This window comes from Elaeis guineensis, chromosome 8 (genome assembly GCF_000442705.2).
Source record: "Elaeis guineensis isolate ETL-2024a chromosome 8, EG11, whole genome shotgun sequence".
Taxonomy (NCBI): Eukaryota; Viridiplantae; Streptophyta; class Magnoliopsida; order Arecales; family Arecaceae; genus Elaeis; species Elaeis guineensis.
In genome coordinates this window covers 32,313,389-32,332,436 of record NC_026000.2, presented here as the reverse complement: position 1 = coordinate 32,332,436, position 19,048 = coordinate 32,313,389, and positions in this window count along the sequence as shown.

The window sequence follows — 19,048 nt, the reverse complement described above, 5'->3', positions numbered from 1 at the left end:
ATCATTGCATCCAAAATTTATAGTACTTGATTCTTCATGATGCTTGACAACCGTACACACGTTTGGTCTCTACGGATATCCACACGAAGCCCTTGGGCTGATCGAACTCCTCGGGAGTGCTAGCTCGTAAAGATACCATCCTTTGGCTGATCTAAGAGAACATAATGAAGATGAAGAATAAGAAAACTCTCTCTTTTTCTTTCTGGATTCATGCATCTGATCTCTATAATAGAGATCAAGAGAAGAATCATTTCTTTTCAATTTTCTCATGCATAAGAGGAAACCTTTCTCTCTTCCTCTCATGCCTTTAAGAAAAAAAAAATTTCTCTGATTTTCCATGATAAAAATAAGATCTAATTTATTTTTTATGCTAAAAATTATAAGAGATCTTAGACCTAGAAGAATCTAAAGGAGAGACCTAAGAGAAGAATCGTTCTTCCCTCTTCTTCTCCCATTTTCTCCTTAATCTAGAACTCCAGGAAGCCCCTTATGCCCAACCAAATTTTTTTAATATTTTTTCTTTAAATTTTTATGTTAAAAATTAGATCTAATCTAATTTAACTTAAAAAAAAAAAAAAAAAAATTGAAAGAAGAACTCCTTCTTCAAGACTACGCATAAGAAAGAAGACCCATCTTCTTCCTTGATCTAAAACTCTAGAAAGCCCCAAATGCCCAACAAGATTTTTTTAGTATTTTTTCTCTAAATTTTTATATTAAAAATTATATTTAATCTAATTTTTATCTTAAAAAAAATAGAAAAAAAATCTAGAAGAAGAACTCCTTCTTCTTCAAAGCTGCGCACAAGAAAGAAGACTCTTCTTGTTCCTTGATCTTTCTCTCTTTGGGAAGAACTTTTCTTCTTCAATTTTTTACTGTATAACCAGCAGAGAAGCCTCTTTTTGATGCCCAAAAATTAGTTAGTAAAGACTCATAAAAATCTCTAAGAAGAAGAGGAGAAAGAGGATGTTGGCGTGAGGGATGTTGATGCCCCCTCCTTATTTTTGGCGACAAGAAGAAGGGAGGGATGCCTCCTTTTTCATGGAAGGAAAGAGGAGAGGGGTGCGGCACTTCTTCATGGGGCGTGAAGATTTTTCATGATGAAAAGATGTGGCGTGGGGAATAAATATCACATGGATTGATTTGGGTTTAGTCCTATTCCAAATAAGATTCAAGATCTTGATCAAATTCTAACTAATTCTTGGACCTAATTCTAATTAACTTAGGAATTAGTTATAACAAACTAACTAATTGGATCTAACTCAATTAGAAATATATTAAGCCCCAATCAATTTTGAAATTAGTTAAATTAAAATCCCATTGATCCAAAAATTGATTTTTGATGGATATCAAGGAAGCTATTTGATAATAGGGCTTGATCCAATCAAGCCTATTATCTAATAGAGTTAGATCCAATTCAAGTCTATATAAAAATAATTAAATCATATTCATGCATCTCTGAGATCAATTAGAATAAATACTATTATTCAATAGGGATGCATCCAATCAATCTAAAACCAATCTAATTGAATCCAATTCAATTAGATCTAATCCAATCTCCATTGCTCAATCAAATTGAGCCAATTAATAATTATATTATTAATTAATTATTCTTTTAATTTATCAATTATTAATAAATAATTTATTATAATCTTTGTATAAGATTAATCATCAATCAAATTGATAATTAAACCCTTCAACGATTCATAATCGTCGATCAGTCATTTGATCAGACAGGTACTTCTATGCGTGTGATTCCATAGGTTCGAACCTATGTCGGTAGCACAAGAATAATTTTGTACTAATTGATGTAACCTTCTAGCAATGAGACTCGATGTCTGGATAGATCGAATATATGTCCAACAACATTGTTGAACCCATGTGGATATAATTATCTTATAATTCATCCCTTTGACACTTGATGCTCAAAGATGACTAAGGGTTAAACTGTCAACTCAAAAAGAGTGGTCCACGTTATGTCTCAATCTTAAAAATCCTGTGACTCCTCATTAGTATTACTTTGGCAAAATTTTGTTGAATTGAAATACAATGATGCATCATCTCCAATTTTACTTGGAGCGGTCAATCCCATCTTGATTGCACTCAGACTTCACAATACTTGGCTATATCCAAAAATCTTTCATCACTGAATTAAAAATTTGGATAGTCTGACACCAAAGCATAGTGAGTTTCTTGCAAGTCACCAAGGCAGTCTCAGGTCAGAGGGATACATATACCCATATTCCATCATAGCAGCTCTTGACAGTAGAGTGCTTCGAAAGTGGTCACGCTCAGTGAAATATACTCCTACATATCATCCATATGCCATATCCGCATCACCACATATCTTGGTTAAGAGGACAACTAACTAAGATGGCATACAACAACCTACACTCGATACAATTATTGTCTTTATAATAATTATATCATTTGGTTGCGAGCAGGATTTAAGAACCATATGATAAATCTTCCTTTATCATTTTGATAGTAGTAGTTCTAAGGACTTCATCATAATATATGAGTTCTATTTTGGAAGATATATTTCTTATGATGAATCTATCAGATAACATTTATCATTTTATAATTTATTTACATATATAGAGTATAATCATCTACAACCTAGATGATTGCTTTAGGACATATTTTCCAACAAAAAGCATGTAGCGGCTACATGATTATTAATGGGCGCTAACCATCCACCCCATGATCACATGGTGCCGGAATAAACTGGATCTACATACTTATCCATTACAGACGGTTACCAACAATTTATCTATAAAAGGAAGATAAACGAACAGTGATGGTAAGATACTTCTGGGCTAATACTCTGTCACATTTTACATTCAACTTTCTATTCGACTACTCTCCACTAACTTAAGCATCGGAGGATTTCCATCGGATACAACTCCGATCAGTGGACTTCCTTATGCAGGTTGCTCTTCACTGACGATAGGTGCAAATGGAGATTGGCCGCAACAGATTGGTACGCCAGATAGGAGGAAAGAATCTAGTTATGATGAAAACAAGAGCTCAAAATAATTCCACCGACTCCGCTAATGCAGTCTTCCCATCGGAAAGACCTTCTACCTCCACCTCCAATGGCAAAGCCTAGTTCTTCACATCTGATCATTACTACGGATGCCCAACTCGCTATTTTGATGCAGCAAATGAAAGTGCTGATAGAGGTGGTGCATAGCCTCCAACAACAGCAAATACAGTAGCAGCAACAGCAACTGATGACTGAGGAGCCAGCAGCACCTATAGTACCATCTAGGCATAGTCGTCGCACCCCTCAGTGATCTCCTTCTTTATCATCGGTACGATGACTGTCTCAGCATTCCCATGATGTCAAGCCATCACCTTTGCGACACTCTCATCATGCCGCCCATCATCACCGACGGTCTCCTTTCCCTTCTCGTTGCCACAATACTAAGAAAGAAAAAAGGCCATGCTCACCATCGACTTCTTCATCCTCAAACTCTTCAATGGATTCTATCCCTACCTTTTCTCAGCAACAGCGGTTTAATAACTATGAGCATAAATTCAAAAAAATTGATCGCCAACTTGTCTGACTCCAGGTGGATGGTCGAGGGTCCTCCAATGACCTTGGCATCCATACTTCACCTTTCTCTCAGCACATCTTGGATGAGCTGATCCCGAATCAGATCAAGATGCCACAAATGGAGCCTTATGATGGCTCCACCGACCCCATCGATCATTTGGAGAGCAATAAAGCTCTCATGATGATTCAGGAGGCAACCGATGTCCTTTTATGTCTAAGCTCTCGACTACCATTCAGAAAGCTGCTCGAGCCTGATATTTTGGACTCTAGCTGGAAAACATCCATTTTTTAGAGTAGCTGGAGCACTTATTCGTGGCCCACTTCAGCATCAATAGGAGGATGCATAAAATAAGTTTTAATACTTAAAACCAGCCAACCGAAACACAAACCCTAAATCTGCCTTGTAGACTTCAATCAAACCATTCAAGCATGCAATAAAGAAGAAATTATACCTTCCTAAAGATGAAGATCCAATGAACAATGATCTCCATAAGACACCAAGGTAGGTGTCCTCTAATGGTGATCCACATGGGACAGATCAGGATCCTTTCCAACTGAATGTAGTGTTGTAGCCTTCTTCACAAGTCCACTACTAAATTCCTTCTCAAGGAATTGATAACACCATCACCTGTATGCCTTCAAATCCTCCATTAGGATAACGTAAGATGCCATAAACATCCAACAGTTTCTTCTCCATTAAGCAGAATGAAGGAGAGACTCTAAGAAGCTTCGTGGCATATTTTAATACTGCCACACTTGAGGTTTGGAAAGAAGTTAAACCATGAGACAGAAGAAAAAATCCTTTGCCTCTAAGAAACAGAAGGTCATTGATGAAGAAGTCCACAAACTCCTTACAGTCAATTTTATCAGAGAAACCAACTATCCAAACTAGCTCACCAATATTGTAATGGTAAGAAAAACTAACGAAAAATGATGAATTTGCATCAACTACACCAACCTAAATGAAGCATGCCTGAAGAACAGTTTTCTTTTGCCAAAAATTGATTAATTAGTCGATGCAACATCGAGACACCGACTCTTAAGCTTTATGGATGCCTTCATGGGCTATAATCAGATTTGAATAGTGCCCGAAAATGAGTAACTCACTGCCATCACAACTGACAAAGGTATCTACTATTACAAGATGATGCCGTTTGATTTGAAGAATGCAAGAGCAACCAACCAACAGCAGGTTAACAAGGTGTTCAAATCACAAATTATATGAAATATGAAAGTCTACATCGATGATATGCTGGTGAAAAGTACTGAAATTGATAATCATGTTTGAGACTTAGAAGAAGCCTTTGACACACTTCGACGATATTGGATAAAGTTGAATCCGACTAAGTGTGCATTCGAGGTGACAGCCGAAAAGTTTCTCAATTTTCTTATATCACAATGAGAAATCAAAGCTAATTTGAAGAAAATAAAGGTCATTATCGACATGAAACATCTCAGCTTCAAGAAAGAGATACAGCAACTGAACGAAAAGATTATCGCACTGAGTCGATTCATCTCAAAGTCGGCAGAAAGGTATCTGTCCTTCTTCAGGACTTTACGGTAAATGAAGGACTTCTCATGGTTGGATGAATGCCGATAATCCTTTGAAAATCTAAAAAAATACTTGATGTCTCCCCCACCACTCACAAAATCAAAAGAGGGAAAATACTGTATCTCTACTTAGCTACATCATTGAAGCAGTCAGTTCGGTTCTCATCTGAAAAGATGAAAAACGAACCTAACGGCCAATCTACTATACCAGCAAGGTACTTCAAAATATCAAGATAAGATATTCAAGGGTGGAGAAGATGCTCTACGCTCTGATTATTTTGGCACAATGACTTCGATCATACTTTCAAGCACACTCGATAGTTGTCTTGACAGATAAATCTTTGAAGGCGATTTCGCATCGACCTGATACCTTCGATCGGATGACAAAGTGGATGATCAAACTCAATGAATTTGACATATAGTATCATTCATGACCATTAATGAAGGCTCAAATCTTGGCCAACTTTATTGTCAAGTGCACTATACCTGATGATAAGTCTGATCATAAATCTAATGGTGAGTCAGAATAAGTTGAAACTCCAGATGTCGAACCTGAATTGATATAGGTGCTTCATGTTGATGGGGCATCCAATACTCAAGAAAGTGGAGTCGATCGCATTCTCACCAACTCCAAAGGGATAGTAATTGAATATGCCCTTCAGTTTAATTTTCAAGCATCTAATAATCAAGCCAAGTATGAAGCTTTGCTAGCCGGCTTGAAGATTGCTAAAGAGCTTGGAATAGACAATCTGAAAGTCTTTACCGACTCATAATTGATTACTGGACCAGTAAAAGATAAATTTGAAGCCCGAGATTCGACTATGATGAAGTATCTTCAGGAGGTGAAAGATCTCATTCAAACCTTCAAATATTTAGAGATCTCTCACATTTCAAAAACTGAGAATGCGTGGGCCGACGCATTTTCTCGACTAGCAATAATTTCTTCCAATCTACTAGACCGAACATTAATTGAATATCTCAAACAACTGAGTATCGACAAAATTGATGAAATGTTATAAATAAATAATGGACCAAGCTAGACGGATCCAATCATTTGGTACTTGACCGACGTACTCTATCCAAAGATTTCATAAAAGCCAAACGACTAAGATAGATGGCTTCACAATATATCTTATTAAGTGGATAACTCTACAAAAGATCGTTCTCTTCCATTGCTTAAGTGCCTGAGACCTACTATCACCGACTATGCTCTCCGAGAAGTCCATGAAACAATCTGTGGAAATTACTTAGGAGATAAATCATTGGCTTATAAAATTCTGCGATAGGAGTACTATTGGCCCATTATGAAGAAAGACGCAGTCAAGCTTGTTTGAAGATGTGAAGTATATCAAAAGTATGCCAACATATAGCAACCAACCAACATATAGGTACATAATAATAATCTTTCAAAAGCAAACTAAGTCCTAACAATAGTCGCAGAGGGTAGGTTCCGACGGCCACAGCAGCAACTCTTGCTCTATTGCCAACTCGAAGAGTGATCTCTCCTTCCCTCAGCCCCCTAACTTTTTCAAGATCCTGCATTGAAGTGCATAAATGAACACTTGAACCAAAATCTAGAACCCAACTAGAAGAAGAAGAAATTGTTAGATTAGTTTCAATAATGAGCATTTCAAATGTACCTTCAGAAGGTCCATCCTTCTTCCTGCTCTTGACAGTCACCAGGTAGGCTAGACAGTTCCTCCTCTAGTGGCCTTTGATGTTGTAATAGAAATATTTTTTTTATCGTCGGCCTTCTTAAGAACCTATTTCTTGGGCTTGGCTTCATTCTTCTGCTTCTTTGCGGGCCTTTTCTTCTTCTTAAAAGAAGACTTTTTTTTGAAGAAAGTCCGCTCCACAGCTAGAACTGTGCCACTTAAACTCTTCAAGGTGCCCTCTGCAGTCACCAGCATATTCAATAACTCAGATAAAGTAGCATCGATCTTATTCATATAGTAGTTCATGATGAACTGCCCATATGAATCAGGAAGAGATAGGAAGATCAGATCCACCTGCAGTTCCTTGTCCATTTTTATTCTAAGCTTCTGAAGCTCCTCTATGTCTTTGATCATTATCAGACAATGATCATTGACAGACTGCCCATCATACATCTTCACCCTGAAAAGTCTTTGAGAGACCTCAAAGCAAGCTGTGCGACTCAATTCACCATACAACTCTTGCAGGTGAACCAGCATCTCTCCAGCAATCCTCATGTCTTCATGCTGTTGCTAAAGATCATTGGACATGGATGTAAAGATGTAGCACTTCGTCTGGTTATCTTCATCCATCCACTTCTCAAGTGCAGCTCATTGATCAGTGAATGGGCGAACAAATAATACAGGTGCTTCTTGGTCTAGGACATGTGTAAGTTTTTTGGAATTGAGAATAATTCTCAAATTTTGGAGCAGTCTTTGTAATTGATGTCAATCAACCTATTTGTATTAAGGATTCGGGCTAAGGGGCTTGAACTCGACATGATTATTTGTAGAGAAAATAGTTTCTAATTAGATTTTGTACTTATAAGATTGTTCATTCTAGGGACTTTAAAAATAAACAAAGAGTCCTACTATTTTCTTAAATCTCTCACACTCCTCGGATGGAGAAATGAAAATCTATACACGATCAATTTCAAGTAGGTACTGCAGTCTCATTAATCTATACCACCTCACCTAATAGTTATTTATGAGTATAGATCAATGAGTGACAACACTTTGTTCATTGCTTCACTAATCAAGATGCAATGGGCTTGGTCTCTAAATCCTGTGGCCCCGCCTAATTGTTATTGGCATATTTCTAAGTTAAGTCAGATCCATCATTCACCAATGGGCGCAAAGCCGTCATCAAGATCCTCACCAACAGTTATTAGCCCAACCCCATCTCTACCCTAGGACATCAAATATCAATAAAGTGATTGTACCTTTTTGATGCAACTGAACCACTATAACCAGTCGAGAATGATCAACGCCAGGAAGGCACCCGCATCTCTACAATGATGGAAGACCTCTAGACTTAATATTTAATGAGAAGATTTAGTTTTAGGTCTCTTCTAAATCAGCAGATCTGATATCCGCCTAACTAAATTAAGTCAGCACATCAATATATCTAACTATCCTAGTCGGCATGGATGCACTTGAGTCAACAAGTAACCTAACATAAAATTGAATCTCCCAAGATGGCCAGATAAGTTAAGATGCATGAGGATCCCCCCATTGCTTTTGTTAGACACCAATTAGAATTGACCAGGTCAGATAATGAAATCAATTAAATAACCACCATCTCAATACTTACCTTAAATACCAAATTGGTCGATTAGAATCGATTAGGTTAACCTATTGAAATGGGACGAACCACTGAGCCAAATTCGGCCTTGAGTCAATCAACTCATATCAAAATATGAATCGATGCGACCAACTACAACTAAACTCGATTTTGAGCTTTTTGATCTAATCCTAATCATCCATCGATTATGTTCAATCAACTGCTCAAAATCAAAAATGGGTTCTAGCCTGATATAATCAATTAGATCCTAATTGTAGTTTGATCACCAGACCTAATTTGTTCAACCCATACCCATATGCAATAATATAATTTTAGATCTAAAAATAATTTTTAGATTATATTTTATTGTATGCATTTAGTGGCTTATGATCTTGAAACTGTTTTAGATCTAAACCTAATTTCATATATCAAATATATGTAGTTTTAGATCTAAATTAAATATGCATCACATATACATTAAATTTTAGATGTAAAACTAAATTTACACATATCAAATATATGTAAAACTAAATCTAGAATAATGATTAAAATATTTTAAAAATATCTTTTAAAAATTTATTCACATCAAACTAGGACAATCTTTACAATATAGGGGTAAACCCTATATCAGGACAACCTTATATCAGCTTGATGTGAATTTTAATCATTCTAATTTTAGATCTAAATATAAAATTAAATATATCACATATATTAATTTTAGATTTAAAAAAATGATTTAATTATTTTGAAAGTAATTTTCAAAATCAATCAATCTTGTACTAGAATAATTTTTGCAACATAGAGGGCAAACTCTATACCACGATAACCTTATATCAGCATAAAATTAATTTTAAATTATTAAAACATTCAGATCTAATCTAAAAACTAGATCATATGTATTTTCAAAATTTATAGCTCTGATACCACTATTAAAAATTAAATAGGCAGCATGTGTAGATTTCAAAAATTTTTGAAATACATAGTGGAAAACAAAATAGGTAAAACCCTTTAACCCCACATACAAAAAATCAAATCTAATCCTATCCTAGCCCAGGAGAAAATACATATATACAATCTAGAGTTTAGAAATAAATATGAGATCAGATCTCATTACCTTGATACGGATAGATATTCACCGCTTCTGATGATCACGGATTTAAAGATGCTCGAGCCGCACATGTGTCCGACCTCTATGGGTATCCACCGGGATCAATCTTGAACTGATCTCTCCTCGTAGAAGACTCTTCTTCCCAAGAAGAATCTTAGCCTTGAATACTTTGATCAACATCTTGAACTAGACGGTGGGATCAACTCCTTGATCAGCAATCATCTTCTTCTTCTCCTCGATCTTCACTCTTGAAGTCACAAAGTACTACCTCTTAGTGTGTGGAAAAGGGGACACCCAACTCTTAGGTGTGGAAGAGAAGAGAGGGAGGAGAGGTGTGGAGAAGGGAGAGAGAGAGAGAGATTTTTTACAAAAATCAATTAGCTAGAAACCTTAAAGACATACTCTTTATATAAGCACTATCCTGACACAAAATAGGAACCCAATTATCTTAAAAAGGTAGATCCTTATCTCATAAGAATTCTCTATCTTTTTAATCTGATTTATTTCAATCAAAATTAAAAATAAATAGTATATGATTAGCCTCTTTAAGTAGATACAAGAGGTGCCCTAGAAATACATGTCAGGTAGTTGGGGCATCAACTCTTAGCACCCTACAAAGGGATTTCTAGCCAAATAAGAGAGGGAGTGGCCCCACTCTCTCTCTTCCATGCCATGCCACATAAGAGGGGGCAGGCCCCTCAAGGATTTGGCACCCAATTCCTACCAAAAGAAAAGGAAGGTGCCACCCAATCTTCTATCTGTTCCACATGCACACTTAGAGATAATTAGGAGATAAAGAAGAGATAATGTTAGGATAATTATGCCAACTAATTGACTTAATCAAATCCTCTTGGACTCATAATTAAGAGTCCAATTAAATCTAAATAGATTTAGGTTAGGTTCAAGGCTATGGACTTGATCAAATCAAAGTTTCGAGAAAAATTAGGTTTAACCGTGTGCTAGCATGGTTCTCATAAACCTAACAGGATTTCAATATACTCTAACCCAATTGGAACTTCATAAGTCCAATTGATAAATTCAAAATTAAATCTCTTAATGTGTGATCTCATAGGTTCATTCTATCTGATAGTGAGATATATTGTGATCTCCATCACAATATCATCAAAACTCTTTTCATGGATTAGAATATTTTCAATTCTATTTTTTGAGGGTCATCGATCATCAAAACGATGCCTAATGAGTCTCATAATCCACCAGTGATATCTAGCAGTATGTAGTGGCAATCCAACAGAATGAAAGTATGAATCCTTAGGTGCAGTTATTGTATGATTCAGTCTTTCTATCATGAGTCCCAACTTGATGGAGGTCATGGAGAACTCGTCAGATCCCATCGTCAGTCATATACAAGATTGGCTCGACTCGAGTTCATGTATGAATCTTATGAAAATTTTTTCAATATTCACACTTGCTTTGACTAAAGACTTTCTGAATTCAGTCTCGCAAATCACTTAGGACTTCTCTTTTTCTATCAAGGTCGATAGATTCTATCTAGGTGCATCCTACTCCAAACAGCGAATCTGAACCTACTGAAGTCAACATACACAGTAAGGATCCGAATGGCTAGGGATCAAGAGAATGTATAGTCAAATCTAGTAGCCTCACTGTGAATAACTAATGGCACCATATGTCAAAGGACCACTCAACCACTGCAGCATCGAGAAGACCACTGACGAGTGAGTAGACATCCATGTGGTTCTCGTGTTGGTCACACTCAGTGTAAATTATTCTCTAACAACCATCTGTACCTTCATCTAGTATCTCTACACCATAGATCTGAGAGCCATCTGCCCACAAGGAAGGTGAACCATGTACGATCTCAAATAGATTGATCACTATCCTTCGTGACGATCTTTTGATCAGAAGTATTTAAAAATTAACCACTAATTAATGTATATCTCAAATTTTTAACTTTTTAAAAATATATAAAAATTATCTTTGTTAATTTCTAAGATAAATCATGGACACATAAGCATGATTGAAAAGAAAAAGCCCTTTATTGATAACAAAAAGATTGCAAGAACAAGTTTAGGCCCTAGAATTACATAATGTGTTAGCCAACAATTGACTTCTAGGGCACAAATCCAACACCTACTACTACTGGCTATTGACAATGGTAGAAAAAAAATCTAAAAGAAGGCAAAGGAATGGAAGAAGGAAAGGAAAGGAGAAGCCTAACCTTAAAGCTATGGGATTCCTGGAGACCACAAAGACACAGGGAAGAAGATGACTCCTAAACCCTTAAAGCCCTTGACACCCACGGGGAAGCTCTCGGTTGCAAGATGAGTTCTCAAGCTCTTAGAATTGCAGCAGAAGATTCAAAGAAAAGAAAATGACTTTGTACATATAGAACTCACCGACGGCCAGGATGAACTCGCTCAAAATGAAATCATCCCAGATCTTGATGCATGGCAACATCTGGACCAACCATCATTCGAATCTTTTAATGCACCTACTGCCTGATCATGCCATGTCACCACTATCTATGTGAACAGTTAGAAGCCAATAATAACTGGATGCGTCACAGCAATCGACTAGTCAGAATCAAATCATCAGATCATCCGGTCGTCTAACCGACTGCAGCATTAAATAGCCATCCCCTCGAATCGACACCCCAATGATGATCGGACGACCATCAAAATGATAAAATGGTTGGAGATCTTTTAGTTTTTTTATGGAATCATTAATACCTATAGCTAAATCGACTGCAGAATCAGGGCTTGAGATATAACTCCTATCATCCAACATATCAGGCCATGTGTCAAACCACGTGTCAAGTCACCTTGGACTTGAGAGTGGAGAGCAACTGTTGGGGCAATCAAACTTGCTTCTCCCTGATTCACAGTCGGTAAACTAACTATATGTCAACAACTGACGATGGGCCATCAAAGCGAGATTGCTGAATGAGTTTCGATTTGACTACAAACTTACGACCCATCACCCTATTAGATGTATGTCCTAAAATCAATCCGACCGACATATTAATTCTTTTTAGGACATAATTTTGTACTTGATCTAATTAATTAAGATAGTTAATTCTATTCATATAGTATATGTGTCCATAAATCATCCAAAAATTAATAAGATGATGACATATATTCTCAAAAATTAGAATTTGAGGCATGTGTCATTGATGGTTAATTCTCAAATTACTCCCGATCAAAGGATCATCACGAGATGGTAAATGATCCGATAAGATTGGAGCATAAATTATTTTTTTTAGGATACACGAGTCTTGAGTCTACAGTGTGCGGATACTGGAGAGACAGTACAGATGGTTGTTAGAGAACAACAGTACGGAGCGTGATCAATACAAAAAATCACTTGAATGTCTACTCATTCGTCAGTGACATTCTCGATGCTGTAGTTGTATGAGTAGTTTTTAGACCTGTGATACCTCGACTATTCACAATGAGGTTGTTGTAGTTTGACTGCATCATAACTCAATCTTCTAGCCATATGGAATCCTGAGGTATATATTGGCTACAGTAGATTTATTGTAGGAATAGGATGTGCACCAAGTGTTAGAATTTCATATCGGGGCATGCATGTGTGTTCCAAAATTTTTTCTTTCTAAACTATATAGTGGAATAGAAGATTAAAATATTTTTTAATCTAAATCATGCATACATAAAATATAGAACATAAGGATCTACTTTATATGTGGAAATTGAACACATGCTAAATTTTATGCTAAAATTAAATATGTGATCGAATCACAAACATGTTTCATAATTTTTTTCTTCAAATCTGGATGTAGAAGAGAGTAGATTCTTTCTTAGCCATACAAGTATCTGGTCTCTATAGGTATCTACTCAGGATCAGTCTGGAACAGCCCTCTTTGATGTCGATCTTTTTTCTCCAAGAACAATTACCCTGTGAATCTGAACGAAGCCTGGATCGTGATCAATTCTTTGATCTTTTTCTTCTCTTCTTTTTTTACTCTCCTTCTTTTGATTATGCAACAACCAAGGTCTGAAAACTAGCCACCAAGTGGGATGCCCAAGCTCCTCTTGGGCATGGAGATGGAGAATGCCCAACCCTTTGGGCATTGGAACTTGAAGGGAGAAGAGAGGGAGAGGTGTGGGGATTTTATGGGAGGCATCAGACTACTAAAAATCAGATGCTAAGACCCTTAGAAAAGGCTCTTTAAATAGATAAAAGGTTTGAATCCTATTCAAAATCAAATAGCCTTTTAATACAAGTCCTACTTGCATTAGGAATCCTTATAGCCTTAGATATTTAACTCCTTTTAGGAGATCCATTAGGCACCAACTATTAGAGCCTCTTCACCCACTTTTTTACATACCACATGGAGCTTAAGGGATACCCTATGCTGGTCCCACACATCCTATATCATGTGGGTATGTCCAACTTGATCAAATCAAGTGGCACCCCATGCAAACAATCAAGAAATTGATTAAGGATTTGAACCCTTAATACATATGATCTAAAACCCTAAGGACCTAATAATTAGAGTCCAATGAATCTAATTCATTAAGATTATTAGCAGATAATTAATTTAAATTAATCTTATTAAAATAAATAATTCAAGTGTAAAGAAAAAATTGGATTCAACCATGTGCTAGCAAGGTTATCCTGAACCCAATAGATTTTTTAAATTCAATTGAGACTTCATCGGTTTAATTGCTTATTCTAGATCTAATCCATTCATTATATGACCCCATAGTTTAATTCTATCTAGTAGTGAGATATATCTTGATCTCTATCAGAGTATCATTGAAACTTTTTTCAATGGATCAGAACAATTTCACTCTTACTTATCAAGAATTGTCGATCCTGAGCAATCTTAGTGAGCTCTCACAATCCATCAGTGACATCTAGCAATATGTAGTGATAATCTAGTAGAATCAAAAAAGAACCTCAAAATATAATTAATATATGATTCAGTTCCTCTATCATGAGTCCTGACTAAATGGCAGGTCATGGATAAATCATCAAACTCATCATCAGTCATATGATAGATTCGATTAACTCAAATCCAATTATGATCCTCATGAAAAATTTTTTCCATCAATCATACCGTTGTAGCCACAGACTCTCGAATTTAGCCTCTCAAATTTTATAGAACTACTCTTTATCAAGGTCGATAGATTCCATCTATATACATATTCTACTCCTATAGTGGATCAACTATCACCAACATCCACTACAAGGACTCATTGAGATCATATTTATGTGTCAGTCAAACTCTAATAGCCATATTATGAGCAATCATACCATCACAGGTTAAAAGATCATTCACACAATACAGCATCGAAACGATCACTGATGATCGAATAGAAATTCAAGTGATCTCTCGTATAGTCATACTTAGTACTAGTTATTCTCTAACAACTATCCGTACTCATCGCTCAATATCTTTACACTGTAGATTAGAGATTCATCTATTTTGAAGGAAGTGATCGATGCATCAATCTATCTGGATCGATCACCATCCTTATGATGATACTATGATCGAAAGTATTTAAAAATTATATACATACCTCTAATTCTCAACACTTAAAGAATATGTATCAAAGTATTAATTCTATAGACAATTCAAGGATACATCACTCTTGAAAGTAGGAGATTGAGGGAAGGTGATATAATCTTCAGGTCAGCAATGGAGCAAAAGTTACTGCAGAAGCCGTTGGCACTTATCCTCTTCGATTACTATCAGAATTTAATTTAATTTGAAAGACTATTATTTTATTCCTGTAGTTAGTCAAAATTTGATTTTTATATCTATGCTAGCACAGGATGGTTTTAATTTTAATTTTAATAAAGATTTTTATTCTATTTATTTATGAAATAAATTGGTTGAATGTGATCTTTTAATTGATAGTCTTTATCATTTCATATTGATGTAAATATGAATCTAAACGAGCAAGTAATGACTGTAATAGGTCAAAAGAGATCTAGAGATAAAATTAACTAAAAGTACTTATGGCGTCATAGACTAGGCCATATTGGAAAGGACAGGATAAACAAACTAAAAAAGAATGAGATCTTTAGCTCTTTTGATTCAAAGTCGTATCCAACTTGTGAATCTTGTCATCGAAAAAAAATGACCTAGTTATCCTTTGTGGGACATGGGGAAAGGACCACTGAGTTATCCTTCCAATGTGTGTGGGCCATTTGATATACAGCCAAGGATGATTATATCTACTTCATTATCTTTATCGATGATTGTCATGATATGGGTATGTGTATCTGATGAAACACAAGTTTGAAGTCTTTAAAAAATTTAAAAAATTCAAAAATAAAATAAAATAATAAACAGATAAATCCATTAAAGTCTTCGATCTGATCGAAGGGATGAATACTTAGTCAAAAAATTTTGAGATATCTTAAGAACAACGGCATAGTCTCTCAATAGACTCCTCCTGAAACACCTCAGCTCAATGGAATATCTGAAAGGAGGAATAGATCCTATTAGATATGGTAGGTCCATGATGAGCTTCACTGATTTATCCTTATATCTTTGGAGACATACTTTATTAACAATAATTTACCTATTGAAAGGGTTCCATCAAAATTTATTCCTATCACATCATATGAGATATGGCATGGTAAGAAATCGAGTTTAGTTATCTTAAGACTTGAAAATGTCTGACCTATGTCAAAAGACAGATAGCTGATAAATTAGAGCATAAATCTCTAATAGCTCATTTTATAGGGTATCCAAAAGAATCAATGGGATACTACTTCTATTTTTTATAAGATCACAATATGATTGTGAGTCTGAATGTCATATTTTTAAAAAAGTAGTTTATCCAGGATAGTGGTAGTGGGAGGTTAGTTGAGCTTGAAGAAAATATCTCTAAGAGTAAAAAGCTATGGATCCTTAAGAATCTATTATTCATGAGCCAGTAGTTGATGTTCCTCTACCATCTCATAGATCTAGCAGGATCTCCCGACCTCTTGAAAGGTATATGGGTATGCTTATGGAGAAAATAAAAGAAATATTCTTTATGGGAGATAATGGTCATAGTGATGTTCTTATGGGTACATCGATTTAAAAAATAGTTAGATACAATAAAATCAAAAATTAACTCAATACACTCAAACCAAGTATGGACCTTAGTAGATCCACTCAAGGGTATAGTACCCATTGGGTATAAATGGATCTTCAAAACAAAAATAGGTACCGATGGTAAGATAGAGACCTATAAATCTAGGCTTGTAGCAAAAGATTATAGTCAGCATGAAGGTACTGACTATCAAAAAATCTTCCGTTCGTAGCCATACTGAAATTCATCCACACTCTGCTTACTGTTGTAGCTTATTATGATTATAAAATATGACAGATGAATGTGAAAATAGCCTTCCTGAATGGATATCTTGTAGAAGATATCTATATGGAGCAATCTTTGATTTCATATCTGATGATAGTGATCACCAAGTCTACAAGCTGCAAAGATCCATATACGAATTAAAGTAAGCTTCTTAGAATTAGAATCTTCATTTTGATGATACGATCAAATCATTTAGTTTCATCAAGAATGAAGAAAAATCTTGTGTATACAAGAGGGTCAGTAGGAGCATAATAATATTTTCATATTGTATATAGATGATATTCTCCTCATTGAAAATGATATTCCATGCTGACCTCAGTCAAAAGATGGTTGTCAAAAAAATAATCCATGAAAGACCTAGGAAAAGCATCCTATATTCTTGGACTAAAGATCTATAGAGATAGATCTAAAAGGATGCTAGGTCTGTCACAAAAGCTATACATAGAGAAAGTGCTGAAGAGGTTCAGCATGAAAAACTTTAAAAGAGAACCTTACCTCTTAGGCATGGTATTCATCTTTTTAAGATGATGTGTCCACCACATCTGAGAAAGTTTAGTGCATGACTAGGATTTCTTATGTCTCGACCATAAGGAGCCTCATGTATGCTATGCGTGTACTCAATCTGATATTATCCTTGTGAGTGTCACGAGCAGGTATCAGTCGAATTCAGATGAGGAGCACTGGATAGCTGTGAAGAATATCTTAAGTACTTGAGAAGCATTAAAAATTTATTTTTGATCTTTGGAGGAGCTTATGAGTTACGAGTCAAGGGATATACTGATTCAGACTTCAGATCAGATCCTGATAATAGAAAGTCTATGTCAGGATATGTGTTCATATACAATGGTGGCGCAGTGAGCTGGAAGAGTTTCAAGCAACCCATCACAGCAAATTCGACCATAGAAGCTGAATATGTCACTACTTTGAATGCTGCAAAGAAAGACTTTTGATTCAAGAAGTTCATCACAGAGCTTGGGATAATGACATCAGATGCCATACCACTTCATTGCGATAATAATGGAGCCATAGGACTTGCTAAGGAGCTGAGGTCTCATCAGAAATTAAAGATCATCGAACGATGGTTTCATATCATACGAGACTACCTTGAAAAGAAATATATCGAGGTGCGAAGAGTAAACTCCATGAATAATATGGCAGATTCACTGACAAAGTAATTGAGCCAGCCAAAAATGAAAGTCCACCTTGAGAAGATGGGACTTAAATTAATAACCAATTGACTTTAGTCTAAGTGGAAGCTTGTTAGATGTATATCCTAGAAGCCAATACGGCTGATACATTGTAATAAATCTAGGATATAATTTTATACTTAAAATATTGATTTGATCAATAAAAAAATAAATTTAATTTTTATTTAAGAGTGATATGTCCTTGAATCATCCATAGAATTAATACTTTGATACATATTCTTAAAGTGTTAAGAAATAGAGATATGTATATAATTTTAAATACTTTCGATCATAGTATCATCATGAAAATGGTGATCGATCCAGATAGATCGATGCATCGATCACTTTCTTTAGGATAGATGAGTCTTTGATCTACAGTATAAAGATACTGAGCGATGAGTGTGGATAGTGGTTAGAGAAAACCAATACTAAGCATGACCATATGAGAGATCACTTGAATTTTTATTCAATCATCAGTGATCATCTCGATGCTGTAATTGTGTGAATGGCCCTTTGACCTATGATGGTACAATTGCTGGTAATGTGGCTACTGGAGTTTGACTAAGACATAAACATGATCTCGATGAGTCTTTGTAGTGGATGTTGGTGACAGTTGGTCTACTGTAGGAGTAAGGTGTGCATCTAGATAGAATCTATCGACCATGATAAAGAGTAGTCCTATAAAATTTGAGAGGTTAAGTTCAAGAGTCTGTGGCCATGACAGTGTGATTAATGAAAAAAATTTATGAGGATCACAATTGGACTTAAGTTAATCGAATCTATGATATGACTGATGATGAGGTTTGATAATTTATCTATAACCTGCCATCTGTCAGGACTCACGATAGAGGGATTGAATCACATGTTAATTATACCTTGAGATTTTTTTTGATTCTACTGGATTGTGAGAGCTAACTAAGATTGCTCAGGATCGACAATCCTTAATGAGTAAAAATAAAATTATTCCAACACATTAAAAAGAGTTTCCATGATACTATGATAGAGATCAAGATATATCTTACTATCAGATAGAATTGAACCTATGGGGTCACACAACAAATGGATTAGA